This window comes from Triticum aestivum, chromosome 5A (assembly GCF_018294505.1).
Source record: "Triticum aestivum cultivar Chinese Spring chromosome 5A, IWGSC CS RefSeq v2.1, whole genome shotgun sequence".
Lineage (NCBI taxonomy): Eukaryota > Viridiplantae > Streptophyta > Magnoliopsida > Poales > Poaceae > Triticum > Triticum aestivum.
The window spans coordinates 335,771,431-335,788,302 of NC_057806.1; positions in this window are offsets into that span (position 1 = coordinate 335,771,431).

Consider the following 16,872-nt stretch of genomic DNA (forward strand, 5'->3'; position numbering starts at 1 on the left):
ACCAAATAAACCGGCTAGCATCAACTACAAGGAGTAATCAACACTACTAGCAACCTACAGGTACCAATCCCAGACTTAGAGACAAGAGTCGGATACAGGAGATGAACTAGGGTTTGAGAGGAGATGGTGCTGGTGAAGATGTTGATGGAGATTGGCCCCCTTCCAATGAGAGGAGCGTTGGTGATGATGATGGTGATGTTTTCCCCCTCCCGAAGGGAAGTTTCCCCGACAGAACAGCTCCGCCAGAGCCCTAGATTGGTTCCGCCTCGTGGCGGCGAAGTCTCATCCCGAAAGCTTTCTTATGATTTTTTCCTCAACGAAAGACTCCATATAGCAGAAGATGGGCATCGGAGGGCCACCGGGGGGCCCACGAGGCAGGGGGCGCGCCCAGGGAGGTAGGGCACGCCCCTCACCCTCGTGGCTAGGGTGTGGGCCCCCTCTGGAACTTCTTACGCTCAGTATTTTTTATATATTCTAAAAATAGCTTCCGCGAAGTTTCAGGACTTTTGGAGCTGTGTAGAATAGGTCTCTAATTTTTGCTCCTTTTCCAGCCCAGAATCCCAGCTGCCGGCATTCTCCCTCTTTATGTAAACCTTGTAAAATAAGAGAGAATAGGCATAAGTATTGTGACATAATGTGTAATAACAGCCCATAATGCAATAAATATCGATATAAAAGCATGATGCAAAATGGACGCATCAAAGGTCGGCCGACCCTTGCTAGGCGCGCCAAGAGGATGAGTCCTCCTAGTAGGAGTAGGGCTCCCCTTTCCTACTATTACTAGGAGGGGAAAAGGAAGGAGGGGAGGGAGAAGGAAAGGGAGGGCGCCCCCCCTTCCCTAGTCCAATTTGGACCCGAGGGGGAGGGGATGCACGGCCTGCCCTGGCCGGCCCTCTCTCTCTCTCTCTCCACTAAGGCCCATGTGGCCCATTACTTCTCCCAGGGGGGTTCCGGTAACCCTCCAGCACTCCGGTTTTTCTCCAAAATCACCTGGAACACTTCCGGTGTCCGAATATAGTCGTAAAATATATCAATCTTTATGTCTCGACCATTTAGAGACTCCTCATCATGTCCATGATCACATCCGGGACTCTGAACTACCTTCGGTACATCAAATCACATAAACTCATAATACCGATCGTCACCGAACATTGAGCGTGCGGACCCTACGGGTTCGAGAACTATGTAGACATGACTGAGACATGTCTCCGCTCAATAACCAATAGCGGAACCTGGATGCTCATATTGGTTCCTACATAATCTATGAAGATCTTTATCGGTCAAACCGCATAACAACATATGTTGTTCCCTTTGTCATCGGTATGTTACTTGCCCGAGATTCGATCGTCGGTATCTAAATACCTAGCTCAATATCGTTACCGGCAAGTCTCTTTACTCGTTCCGTAATGCATCATCCCGCAACTAACTCATTAGTTGCATTCCTTACAAGGCTTATAGTGATGTGCATTACCGAGAGGACCCAGAGATAGCTCTCCGACAATCGGAGTGACAAATCCTAATCTCGATCTATGCCAACTCAACAAGTACCATCGGAGACACCTGTAGAGCACCTTTATAATCACCTAGTTACATTGTGACTTTTGGTAGCACACAAAGTGTTCCTCCGGTAATCGGGAGTTGCATAATCTCATAGTCATAAGAACATGTATAAGTAATGAAGAAAGCAATATTAGTAAACTAAAATGATCAAGTGCTAAGCTAAGAGAATGGGTCAAGTCAATCACATCATTCTCCTAATGATGTGATCCCGTTTATCAAATGATAACTCATGTATATGGTTAGGAAACATAACCATCTTTGGTCAACGAGCTAGTCAAGTAGAGGCATACTAGTGACACTCTGTTTGTCTATGTATTCACACATGTATTATGTTTCCGGTTAATACAATTCTAGCATGAATAATAAACATTTATCATGAATTAAGGAAATAAATAATAACTTTATTATTGCCTCTAGGGCATATTTCCTTAAGTCTCCCTCTTGCACTAGAATCAATAATCTAGATTACACAGTAATGATTCTAACACCCAAGGAGCCTTGGTGCTGATCATGTTTTGCTCGCAAGAGAGGCTTAGTCAACGGGTCTGCAACATTCAGATCCGTATGTATCTTGCAAATCTCTATGTCTCCCACATGGACTTGATCGCAGATGGAATTGAAGCGTCTCTTGATGTGTTTGGTTCTCTTGTGAAATCTAGATTCCTTTGCCAAGGCAATTGACCAATATTGTCACAAAATATTTTCATTGGACCCGATGCACTAGGTATGACACCTATATCGGATATGAACTCCTTCATCCAGACTCCTTCATTTGCTGCTTCCGAAGCAGCTATGTACTCCACTTCACACGTAGATCCCGCCACGATGCTTTGTTTAGAACTGCTTCAACTGACAGCTCCACCGTTCAATGTAAAACGTATCCGGTTTGCGATTTAGAATCGTCCGAATCAGTGTCAAAGCTTGCATCGACGTAACCATTTACGACGAGCTCTTTGTCACCTCCATAAACGAGAAACATATCCTTAGTACTTTTCAGGTATTTCAGGATGTTCTTGACCGATGTCCAGTGTTCCACTCCTGGATTACTTTGGTACCTCCCTGCTAAACTAATAGCAAGGCACACATCAGGTCTGGTACATAGCATTGCATACATGATAGAGCCTATGGCTGAAGCATAGGGAACACCGTTCATTTTCTCTCTATCTTCTGAAGTGGTTGGGCATTGAGTCTTACTCAACTTGACACCTTGTAACACATGCAAGAACCCTTTCTTAGCTTGATCCATTTTGAACTTCTTCAAAACTTTATCAAGGTATGTGCTTTGTGAAAGTCTAATTAAGCGTCTTGATCTATCTCTATAGATCTTCATGCCCAATATATAAGCAGCTTCACCGAGGTCTTTCATTGAAAAACTCTTATTCAAGTATCCTTTTATGCTATCCAGAAATTCTATATCATTTCCAATCAACAATATGTCATCCACATATAATATTAGAAATGCTACAAAGCTCCCACTCACTTTCTTGTAAATATAGGCTTCTCCAAAAGTCTGTATAAAACCATATTCTTTGATCACACTATCAAACGTTTATTCCAACTCCGAGAGGTTTGCACCAGTCCATAAATGGATCGCTGGAGCTTGCACACTTTGTTAGCACCCTTTGGATCGATAAAACCTTCAGGTTGCATCATATACAACTCTTCTTCCAGAAATCCATTAAGGAATGCAGTCTTTATATCCATTTGCCAAATTTCATAATCATAAAATGCGGCAATTGCTAACATGATTCGGACGGACTTAAGCATCGATATAGGTGAGAAAGTCTCATCGTAGTCAACTCCTTGAACTTGTCGAAAACCGTTCGCAACAAGTCGAGCTTTGTAGACAGTAACATTACCGTCAGTGTCAGTCTTCTTCTTGAAGATCCATTTATTCTTGATGGCTTGCCGATCATCGGGCAAGTCAACCAAAGTCCACACTTTGTTCTCATACATGGATCCCATCTCAGATTTCATGGCCTCAAGCCATTTTGCGAAATCTGGGCTCATCATCGCTTCCTCATAGTTCGTAGGTTCATCATGGTCAAGTAACATGACCTCTAGAACAGGATTACTATACCACTCTGGTGCGGATCTTACTCTGATTGACCTACGAGGTTCGATAGTAACTTGATCAAAAGTTTCATGATCATCATTAGCTTCCTCACTAATTGGTGTAGGAATCACTAGAACTGATTTCTGTGATGAACTACTTTCCAATAAGGGAGCATGTACAATTAACTCATCAAGTTCTACTTTCCTCCTACTCACTTCTTTCGAGAGAAACTCCTTCTCTAGAAAGGATCCATTCTTAGCAACGAATATCTTTCCTTCGGATCTGTGATAGAAGGTGTACCCAACAGTTTCCTCTGGGTATCCTATGAAGACACATTTCTCCGATTTGGGTTCAAGCTTATCAGGTTGAAGCTTGTTCACATAAGCATCGCATCCCCAAACTTTTAGAATGACAACTTGGGATTCTTGCCAAACCATAGTTCATATGGTGTCATCTCAATGGATTTTGATGGTGCCCTATTTAACGTGAATGCAACCGTCTCTAAAGCGTAACCCCAAAACGATAGCAGTAAATCAGTAAGAGACATCATAGATCGCACCATATCTAATAAAGTACGATTACGACGTTCGGACACACCATTACGCTGTGGTGTTCTGGGTGGCGTGAGTTGCGAAACTATTATGCATTGTTTCAAATGAAGACCAAACTCATAACTCAAATATTCTCCTCCACGATCAGATCGTAGAAATTTTATTTTCTTGTTACGATGATTTTGCACTTCACTCTGAAATTCTTTGAACTTTTCAAATGTTTCAGACTTATGTTTCATCAAGTAGATATACCCATATCTTCTCAAATCATCTGTGAAGGTGAGAAAATAATGATACACGTCACAAGTCTCAACATTCATCGGACCACATACATCAGTATGTATGGTTTCCAACAAATCTCTTGCTCGCTCCATAGTTCCGTAGAACGACATTTTAGTCATCTTGCCCATGAGACATGGTTCACAAGTACCAAGTGATTCATAATCAAGTGATTCCAAAAGTCCAACAGAATGGAGTTTCTTCATTCGCTTTACACCAATATGACCTAAACGTGGTGCCACAAATAAGTTGCACTATCATTATCAACTCTGCATCTTTTGGCTTCAACATTATGAATATGTGTATCACTACTATCAAGATTCATTAAAAATAGACCACTCTTCAAGGGTGCATGGCCATAAAAGATATTACTCATATAAATAGAACAACCATTATTCTCTAATTTAAATGAATAACCGTCTCGCATCAAACAAGATCCAGATATAATGTTCATGCTCAACGCTGGCACCAAATAACAATTATTCAGGTCTAAAACTAATCCCGAAGGTAGATGTAGAGGTAGCGTGCCGACGGCGATCACATCGACTTTGGAACCATTTCCCACGCGCATCGTCACCTCGTCCTTAGCCAATCTTCGCTTAATCCGTAGTCCCTGTTTCGAGTTGCAAATATTAGCAACAGAACCAGTATCAAATACCCAAGTGCTACTGCGAGCTTTAGTAAGGTACACATCAATAACATGTATATCACATATACCTTTGTTCACCTTGCCATCCTTCTTATCCGCCAAATACTTGGGGAAGTTCCGCTTCCAGTGACCAGTCCCTTTGCAGTAGAAGCACTCAGTCTCAGGCTTAGGTCCAGACTTGGGTTTCTTCTCTTGAGCAGTAACTTGTTTGCTGTTCTTCTTGAAGTTCCCTTTCTTCTTCCCTTTACCTTTTTTCTTGAAACCGGTGGTCTTGTTGACCATCAACACTTGATGCTCCTTCTTGATTTCTACCTCCGCAGCTTTTAGCATTGTGAAGAGCTCGGGAATCGTCTTATCCATCCCTTGCATATTATAGTTCATCATGAAGCTCTTGTAGCTTGGTGGCAGTGATTGAAGAACTCTGTCAATGACACTATCAACAGGAAGATTAACTCCAAGTTGAGTCAAGTGATTATGGTACCCAGACATTCTGAGTATATGTTCATTGACATAACTATTCTCCTCCATCTTGTAGTTGTAGAACTTATTGGAGACTTCATATCTCTCAATCCGGCATTTGCTTGAAATATTAACTTCAACTCCTGGAACATCTCATATGCTCCATGATGTTCAAAACGTCGTTGAAGTCCCGGTTCCAAGCTGTAAAGCATGGCACACTGAACTATCGAGTAGTCATCAGCTTTGCTCTGCCAGATGTTCATAACATCTGGTGTTGCTCCTACAGCGGGTTTGGCACCTAGCGGTGCTTCCAGGACGTAATTCTTCTGTGCAGCAATGAGGATAATCCTCAAATTATGGACCCAGTCGTGTAATTGCTACCATCATCTTTCAACTTTGCTTTCTCAAGGAATGCATTAAAATTTAACGGAATAACAACACGTGCCATCTATCTACAACAACATAGACAAGCAAAATACTATCAGGTACTAAGTTCATGATAAATTAAAGTTCAATTAATTATATTTAAGAACTCCCACTTAGATAGACATCCCTCTAATCATCTAAGTGATCATGTGATCCAAATCAACTAAACCATGACCGATCATCACGTGAAATGGAGTAGTTTTCAATGGTGAACATCACTATGTTGATCATATCTACTATATGATTCACGCTCGACCTTTCAGTCTCAGTGTTCCGAGGCCATATATGCATATACTAGGCTCGTCAAGTTTAACCCCGAGTATTTCTGCATGTGCAAAACTGGCTTGCACCCGTTGTATGTGAACGTAGAGCTTATCACACCCGATCATCACATGGTGTCTCGGCACGACGAACTTTGGCAATGGTGCATACTCAGGGAGAACACTTGTACCTTGAAATTTAGTGAGAGATCATCTTATAATGCTACCGTCAATGAAGCAGAATAAGATGCATAAAGGATAAACATCACATGCAATCAATATAAGTGATATGATATGGCCATCATCATCTTGTGCCTTTGATCTCCATCTCCAAAGCACCGTCATGATCACCATCGTCACCGGCACGACACATTAATCTCCATCGTAGCATCATTGTCGTCTCGCCAAATATTGCTTCCACGACTATCGCTACTGTTTAGTGATAAAGTAAAGAAATTACAGGGTGATTGCATTGCATACAATAAAGCGACAACCATATAGCTCCTGCCAGTTGCCGATAACTCCGTTACAAAACATGATCATCACATACAATAAAATATAGCATCATGCCTTGACCATATCACATCACAACATGCCCTGCAAAAACAAGTTAGACGTCCTCTACTTTGTTGTTGCAAGTTTTACGTGGCTGCTACGGGCTGAGCAAGAACCGTTCTTACCTACGCATCAAAACCACAACGATATTTCATCAAGTTAGTGCTATTTTAACCTTCAACAAGGACCGGGCATAGTCACACTCTGTTCAACTAAAGTTGGAGAAACTCACACCCGCCAGCCACCTATGTGCAAAGCACGTCGGTAGAACCAGTCTCGCATAAGCGTACACGTAATGTCGGTCCGGGCCGCTTCATCCAACAATACCGCCGAACCAAAGTATTACATGCTGGTAAGCAGTATGACTTGTATCTCCCACAACTCACTTTGTGTTCTACTCATGCATATAACATCTACGCATAAACCTGGCTCGGATGCCACTGTTGGGGAACGTAGTAATTTCAAAAAAATCCCTACACACACGCAATATCATGGTGATGTATAGCAATGAGAGGGAAGAGTATCGTCCATGTACCCTCGTAGACCGTAAGTGGAGGCGTTATGAGAACGCGATTGATGTGGTCTTACGTCTTCACGATTCGACCGATCCAAGTACCGAATGTACGACACCTCCGAGTTCAGCACATGTTCAGCTCGATGACGTCCCACAAACTCCGATCCAGTAGAGCTTCACGGGAGAGTTCCGTCAGCACGATGGCGTGATGACAGTGATGATGTTGCTACCAACGCAGGGCTTCACCTAAGCACCGCTACAATATGATCGAGGTGGATTATGGTGGAGGGGGGCACCGCACACGGCTTGGAACAATCAACTTGTGTGTTCTAGGGTGCCCCCTGCCCCCGTATATAAAGGAGCAAGGGGGAGGCCGACCAGCCCTTGCTAGGCACGCCAGGAGGAGGAGTCCTCCTCCTAGTAGGAGTAGGACTTCCCCTTTCCTACTCCTACTAGGAGGGGGAAAGGAAGGAGGAGAGGGAGAAGGAAAGGGGGCGCCCCCCCTTCCTTAGTCCAATTCGGACCAGAGGGGGAGGGGGGCACGCGGCCTGCCCTGTCCGGCCCTCTCTCTCCACTAAGTCCCATGTGGCCCATTACTTCTCTCGGGGGGGGGGGGGTCCGGTAACCCTCCGGCACTCCGGTTTTTCTCCAAAATCACCCGGAACACTTCCGGTATCCGAATATAGTCATCCAAAATATCAATCTTTATGTCTCGACCATTTTGAGACTCCTCGTCATGTCCATGATCACATCCGGGACTCCAAACTACCTTCGATACATCAAATCACATAAACTCATAATACCGATCGTCACCGAACATTAAGTGTGTGGACACTACGGGTTCGAGAACTATGTAGACATGGCCGAGACACGTCTCCGGTCAATAACCAATAGCGGAACCTGGATGCTCATATTGGTTCCTACATATTCTACGAAGATCTTTATCGATCAAACCACATAACAACATACGTTGTTCCCTTTGTCATTGGTATGTTACTTGCCCGAGATTCGATCGTCGGTATCTAAATACCTAGCTCAATCTCGTTACCGGCAAGTCTCTTTACTCGTTCCTAATGCATCATCCCGCAACTAACTCATTAGTTGCATTGCTTGCAAGGCTTATAGTGATGTGCATTACCGAGAGGGCCCAGAGATACCTCTCTGACAATCAGAGTGACAAATCCTAATCTCGATCTATGCCAACTCAACAAGTACCATTGGAGACACCTATAGAGCACCTTTATAATCACCCAGTTACGTTGTGACGTTTGGTAGCACACAAAGTGTTCCTCTGTTAATCGGGAGTTGCATAATCGCATAGTCATAGGAACATGTATAAGTCATGAAGAAAGCAATAGCAGTAAACTAAAATGATCAAGTGCTAAGCTAATAGAATGGGTCAAGTCAATCACATCATTCTCCTAATGATGTGATCCTGGTTATCAAATGACAACTCATGTCTATGGTTAGGAAACATAACCATCTTTGATCAACGAGCTAGTCAAGTAGAAGCATACTAGTGACACTCTGTTTGTCTATGTATTCACACATGTATTATGTTTCCGGTTAATACAATTCTAGCATGAACAATAAACATTTATCAATAACTTTATTATTGCCTCTAGGGCATATTTCCTTCAGTTTGGACATTGAAATAGTTCCGGGTGAGTTCGGGCATATACTGGAGTACCCGGAGGTTATTGGAACCCCCCGGGGAGTGTATGGGCCTTATTGGGACTTAGTGGGAGAGAGGAGGAGGCGGCCTAGGAGGGGGCGCGCCCCCCAAGCCCAATCCGAATTGGGAAGGGGGGCCGGCCCCCCTTTCCTTCCTCCCTCTCTCCTCCTTCCTTCCTCTCCTACTCCTACTTGGAAGGGGGGGTATCCTACTCCCGGTGGGAGTAGGACTCCCCTAGGGCACGCCATAGAGGGCCGGCCCTCCCCCTCCTCCACTCCTTTATATACGGAGGAAGGGGGCACCCCATAGACACACAAGTTCATCATTGTCTTAACCGTGTGCGGTGCCCCCCTCCACCATAATCTACCTCGGTCATATCGTAGCGGTGCTTAGGCGAAGCCCTGTTCTGGTAGCTTCATCATCACCGTCATCACGCCGTTGTGCTGATGAAACTCTCCCTCAACACACAACTGGATTTAGAGTTCGCGGGACGTCACCGACCTGAACGTGTGCAGATCGCAGAGATGTCGTACCTTCAGTGCTAGGATCAGTCAGATCGTGAAGACGTTCGACTACATCAACCGTGTTGTCATAATGCTTCCACTTACGGTCTACGAGGGTACGCAGACAAAACTCTTCCCCTCTCATTGCTATGCATCACCTAGATAGATCTTCCGTGTGCATAGGATTTTTTTTGAAATTACCGTGTGCCCAAACAGTGGCATCCGAGCCAGGTCTATGCGTAGATGTTATATGCACGAGTAGAACACAAAGGAGTTGTGAGCGTGGGTATATACATATTGCTTGCCATCACTAGTTGATTCTTAATTCAGCGGTATTGTTGGATGAAGCGGCCCAGACCGACATTACGCGTACGCTTACGCGACACTGGTTCTACCGACGTGCTTCCCACACATGTGGCTAGTGGGTGTCTGTTTCTCCAGTTTTAGTTGAATCGGATTCAATGAACAAGGTTCTTTCTGAAGATCAAAAAGCAATCACTATACCACGTTGTGGTTTTTTGATGCGTAGGTAAGAACGGTTCTTGCTCAGCCCATAGCAGCCACATAAAATTTGCAACAACAAAGTAGAGGACGTCTAACTTGTTTTTGCAGGGCATGTTGTGATGTGATATGGTCAAGACATGATGCTAAATTTTATTGTATGAGATGATCATGTTTTGTAACAGAGTTATCAGCAACTGGCAGGAGCCATATGGTTGTTGCTTTATTATATGAAATGCAATCGCCATGTAATTGCTTTACTTTATCACTAAGCGGTAGCGATAGTCGTAGAAGCAATAGTTGGTGAGACGACAACAATACTTGGATGGAGATCAAGGTGTCAAGCCAGTGACAATGGTGATCATGACGGTGCTTTGGAGATGGAGATCAAAGGCACAAGATGATGATGGCCATATCATATCACTTATATTGATTGCATGTGATGTTTATCCTTTATGCATATTATTTTGCTTAGTTCGGCGGTAGCATTATAAGATGGTCTCTCACTAAATTTCAAGGTACAAGTGTTCTCCCTGAGTATGCACCATTGCTATAGTTCGTCGTGTGGAGACACCACGTGATGATCGGGTGTGATAAGCTCTACGTTCACATACAACGGGTGCAAGCCAGTTTTGCACATGCAGAATACTCGGGTTAAACTTTATGAGCCTAGCATATGCAGATATGGCCTCGGAACACTGAGACCGAAAGGTCGAGCGTGAATCATATAGTAGATATGATCAACATAGTGATGTTCACCATTCAAAACTACTCCATCTCACGTGATGATCAGACATGGTTTAGTTGATATGGATCACGTGATCACTTAGATGATTAGAGGGATGTCTATCTAAGTGGGAGTTCTTAAGTAATTTGATTAATTGAACTTTAATTTATCATGAGCTTAGTACCTGATAGTATTTTGCATGTCTATGTTGTTGTAGATAGATGGCCCGTGCTGTTGTTCCGTTAAATTTTAATGCGTTCCTAGAGAAAGCTAAGTTGAAAGATGATGGTAGCAATTACACAAACCGGGTCCGTAACTTGAGGATTATCCTCATTGCTGCACAGAAGAATTACGTCCTGGAAGCACCGATGGGTGACAAACCCGCTGCAGGAGCAACGCCAGATGTTGTGAACACCTGGCAGAGCAAAGCTGATGACTACTCGATAGTTCAGTGTGCCATGCTTTACGACTTAGAACCGGGACTTCAGCGACGTTTTGAACGTCATGGAGCATATAAGATGTTCCAGGAGTTGAAGTTAATATTTCTAGCAAATGGCGGATTGAGAGATATGAAGTCTCCAATAAGTTCTACAGCTGCAAAATGGAGGAGAATTGTTCTGTCAGTGAACATATACTCAGAATGTCTGGGTACCACAACCACTTGACTCATCTGGGAGTTAATCTTCTTGATGATAGGTCATTGACAGAGTTCTTCAATCACTGCCACCAAGCTACAAGAGCTTCGTGATGAACTATATATGCAAGGGATGGATAAGATGATTCACGAGCTCTTCGCAATGCTAAAGGCTACAGAGGTAGAAATCAAGAAGGAGCATCAAGTGTTGATGGTCAACAAGACCACCAGTTTCAAGCAAAAGGGTAAAGGGAAGAAGGGGAACTTCAAGAAGAACAACAAGCAAGTTGCTGATCAAGTGAAGAAGCCCAAGTCTGGACCTAAGCCTGAGACTGAGTACTTCTACTGCAAAGGGACTAGTCACTGGAAGCGGAACTGCCCCAAGTATTTGGTAGAGAAGAAGGATGGCAAAGTGAAAGGTATATTTGATATACATGTTATTGATGTGTACCTTACTGATTCTTGCAGTAGCGCCTAGGTATTTGATACTGGTTCTGTTGCTAATATTTGCAACTCGAAACAGGGCTACTGATTAAGCGAAGATTGGCTAAGGACGATGTGATGATGCGTGTGGGAAATGGTTCCAAAGTCGATGTGATCGCTATTGGCACGCTACCTCTACATCTACCTTCGAGATTAGTTTTAGACATCAATAATTGTTATTTGGTGCCAGCATTGAGCATGGACATTATATCTGGATCTTGTTTGACGCGAGACGATTATTCATTTAAATCAGAGAATAATGGTTGTTCTATTTATATGAATAATATCTTTTATGGTCATGCACCCTTGATGAGTGGTCTGTTTTTACTAAATCTTGATAGTAGTGATACACATGTTCATATTATTGAAGCCAAAAGATATAAGTTTAATAATGATGGTGCAACTTATTTGTGGCACTACCGTTTAGGTCATATTGGTGTAAAGCGCATGAAGAAACTCCATGCTGATGGGCTTTTGGAATCACTTGATTATGAATCACTTGATGCTTGCGAACCATGCCTCATGGGCAAGATGACTAAGACTCCGTTCTTTGGAACAATGGATCAAGCAACAGACTTGTTGGAAATAATACATACTGATGTATGTGGTCCGATGAGTGTTGATTCTCGCGGCAGGTATCGTTATTTTCTTACCTTCACAGATGATTTGAGTAGATATGGGTATATCTACTTAATGAAACATAAGTCTGAAACATTTGAAAAGTTCAAAGAATTTCAGAGTGAAGTGGAAAATCATCGTAACAAGAAAATTAAGTTTCTATGATCTGATCATGGAGGTGAATATTTGAGTTACGAGTTTGGTCTTCATTTGAAACAATGCAGAATAGTTTAGCAACTCACGCCACCTGGAACACCACAGCGTAATGGTGTGTCCGAACGTCGTAACCGCACTTTATTAGATATGGTGCGATCTATGATGTCGCTTATTGATTTACCGCTATCATTTTGGGGTTACGCTTTAGAGACGGTTGCATTCACGTTAAATAGGGCACCATCAAAATTCATTGAGACGACACCATATGAACTGTGGTTTGGCAAGAAACCCAAGTTATCGTTCCTTAAAGTTTGGGGATGCGATGCTTATGTGAACAAGCTTCAACCTGATAAGCTCGAACCCAAATCGGAGAAATGTGTCTTCATAGGATACCCAAAGGAAACTGTTGGGTACACCTTCTATCACAGATCCGAAGGCAAGATATTCGTTGCTAAGAATGGATCCTTTCTATAGAAGGAGTTTCTCTCGAAAGAAGTGAGTAGGAGGTAAGTAGAACTTGATGAGTTAATTGTACATGCTCCCTTATTGGAAAGTAGTTCATCACAGAAATCAGTTCCAGTGATTCCTACACCAATTAGTGAGGAAGCTAATGATGATCATGAAACTTCTGATCAAGTTACTACCGAACCTCGTAGGTTAACCAGAGTAAGATCCGCACCAGAGTGGTATAGTAATCCTGTTCTAGAGGTCATGTTACTTGACCATCATGAACCTATGAACTATGAGGAAGTGATGATGAGCCCATATTCCGCAAAATGGCTTGATGCCATGATATCTGAGATGGGATCCATGTATGAGAACAAAGTGTGGACTTTGGTTGACTTGCCCGATGATCGACAAGCCATGGAGAATAAGTGGATATTCAAGAAGAGGACTGACACTGACGGTAACTTTACTGTCTACAAAGCTCGACTTGTTGCGAAAGGTTTTCGACAAGTTCAAGGAGTTGACTATGATGAGACCTTCTCACCCGTAGCGATGCTTAAGTCCGTCCGAATCATGTTAGCAATTGCCGCATTTTATGATTATGAAATTTGGCAAATGGATGTCAAAACTGCATTCCTTAATGGATATCTTAAAGAAGAGTTGTATATGATGCAACCAAAAGGTTTTGTCGATGCAAAAGGTGCTAACAAAGTGTGTAAGCTCCAGCGATCCATTTATGGACTGGCGCAAGCATCTCGGAGTTGGAATATATGCTTTGATAGTGTGATCAAAGCATATGGTTTTATACAGACTTTTGGAGAAGCCTATATTTACAAGAAAGTGAGTGGGAGCTATATAGCATTTCTAATATTATATGTGGATGACATATTGTTGATTGGAAATGACACCAAATTTCTGAATAGCATAAAAGGATACTTGAATAAGAATTTTTCAATGAAAGACCTCGATGAAGCTGCTTATATATTGGGCATCAAGATCTATAGAGATAGATCAAGACGCTTAATTGGACTTTCACAAAGCACATACCTTGATAAAGTTTTGAAGAAATTCAAAACCGATCAAGCAAAGAAAGTGTTCTTGCCTGTGTTACAAGGTGTGAAGTTGAGTCAGACTCAATGCCAAACCATTGTAGAAGATAGAGAGAAAATGAAAGTCATTCCATATGCTTCTGCCATAGGTTCTATCATGTATGCAATGTTGTGTACCAGACCTGATGTGTGCCTTGCTATTAGTTTAGTAGGGAGGTCCCAAAGTAATCCGAGAGTGGATCACTGGATAGCGGTCAAGAATATCCTGAAATGCCTGAAAAGGACTAAGGATATGTTTCTCGTCTATGGAGGTGACAAAGAGCTCATCATAAATGGTTACATCGATGCAAACTTTGACACTGATCCGGATGACTTTAAGTCACAAACCGGATACGTATTTTTATAGAAGGGTGGTGCTGTCAGTTGGTGCAGTTCTAAGCAAAGCGTCGTGGCGGGATCTACGTGTGAAGCGGAGTATATAGCTGCTTTGGAAGCAGCAAATGAAGGAGCCTGGATGAAGGAGTTCATATCCGATCTAGGTGCCATACCTAGTGCATCAGGTTCAACAAAAATCTTTTGTGACAATAATGGTGCAATTGCCTTGGCAAAGGAATCCAGATTTTACAAGAGAACCAAGCACATCAAGAGACGCTTCAATTCCATCCGTGATCAAGTCAAGGAGGGAGACATAGAGATTTGCAAGATACATGCAGATCTGAATGTTGCAGACCCTTGACTAAGCCTCTCTCACGAGCAAAACATGATCAACACCAAGACTCCATGGGTGTTGGAATCATTACAATGTAATCTAGATTACTGACTCTAGTGTAAGTGGGAGACTGAAGGAAATATGCCCTAGAGGCAATAATAAAGTTGTTATTTATATTTCCTTATATCATGATAAATGTTTATTATTCATGCTAGAATTATATTAACCAGAAACTTAGTACATGTGTGAATACATAGACAAACTGAGTGTCACTAGTATGCCTCTACTTGACTAGCTCATTAATCAAAGATGGTTAAGTTTCCTAGCCATAGACATGAGTTGTCATTTGATGAACGGGATCACATCATTAGAGAATGATGTGATTGACTTGACCCATCCGTTAGCTTAGCACTTTGATCGTTTAGTTTATTGCTATTGCTTTCTCCATAACTTATACAGGTTCCTATGACTATGAGATTATGCAACTCCCGAATACCAGAGGAACACTTAGTGTGCTATCAAACATCACAACGTAACTGGGTGACTATAAAGATGCTCTACAGGTGTCTCCGATGGTGTTTGTTGAGTTGGCATAGATCGAGATTAGGATTTGTCACTACGATTATCGAAGAGGTATCTCGGGCCCTCTCGGTAATGCACATCACTATAAGCCTTGCAAGCAATGTGACTAATGAGTTAGTTGCGGGATGTTGCATTATGGAATGAGTAAAGAGACTTGCCGGTAACGATATTGAACTAGGTATGATGATACCGATGATCGAATCTCGAGCAAGTAACATACCGATGACAAAGGGAACAACATATGTTGTTATGCGGTTCGACCAATAAAGATCTTCGTAGGATATGTAGGAACCAATATGAGCATCCAGGTTCCACTATTGGTTATTGACCGGAGATGAGTCTCGGTCATGTCTACATAGTTCTCGAACCCATAGGGTCCGCACGCTTAATGTTCAATGACGATCCGTATTATGAGTTTATGTGTTTTGATGTACTGAAGGTAGTTCGGAGTCCCGGATGTGATCACGGACATGACGAGGAGTCTTGAAATGGTCTATACATGAAGGTTGATATATTTGAAGGTTATGTTTGGACACCAGAAAGGTTTTGGATGCGTTCGGGCATATACCGGAGTACCGGGGTGTTACTGGAACCACCCGGGGGCTTAATGGGCCTACATGGGCTTTAGCGGGAGAGAGAGGAGGCGGCCAAGAGGTGGGGGCGCGCCCCCAAGCCCAATCCGAATTGGGAAGGGGGCCGACCCCCTTTCCTTCCTCTCCTCTTCCCCTTCCTCCCCCCTCCTATTAGGACCAGGAAAGGGGGAAACCTACTCCTAGTTGGAGTAGGAATCCCCCCTTGGGTGCGCACCATGAGGGCCGGTAGGCCCCTCCTCCCCTCCTTCATATACGGGGAGGGGGCACCCCACAGACACACAAGTTGACAATTGTTTTAGCCGTGTGTGGTGCCCCCTTCCATAGATACACACCTCGGTCATATCGTCGTAGTGCTTAGGCGAAGCCCTGCGCCAGTAACTTCATCATCATCGTCAACACGCCGTCGTGCTGACGAAACTCTCCCTCATCCTCAACTGTATCAAGAGTACAAGGGACGTCACCGAGCTGAACGCGTGCATATCGCGGAGGTGCCGTGCATTCGGTACTTGATCGGTTGGATCGCGAAGACGTTCGACTACATCAACCACGTTTCTTAACGCTTCCGCTTTTGGTCTACGAGGGTACGTAGACACACTCTCCCCTCTCGTTGCTATGCATTCCTAGATATATCTTGTATGATCATAGGAATTTTTTTGAAATACTGCGTTCCCCAAGAAGGCTAGGAAGGGAACAACATGGAGCCGGGGAAGACGCGGCAATGGATGCCCACGCGGAGGGGAGTAAGAGGGTTTACTGGTTCGATTGTGATGCGAGTCTGTCGTCACCATAGAATAACATGAGGTGTGGGTGAGTAGAGGGATGGCATGGCCAGCGGTGGCAGCACAGCCGGCCACGGGAGGCAGGAGTAGGTGGTCCCGCAGGCGTT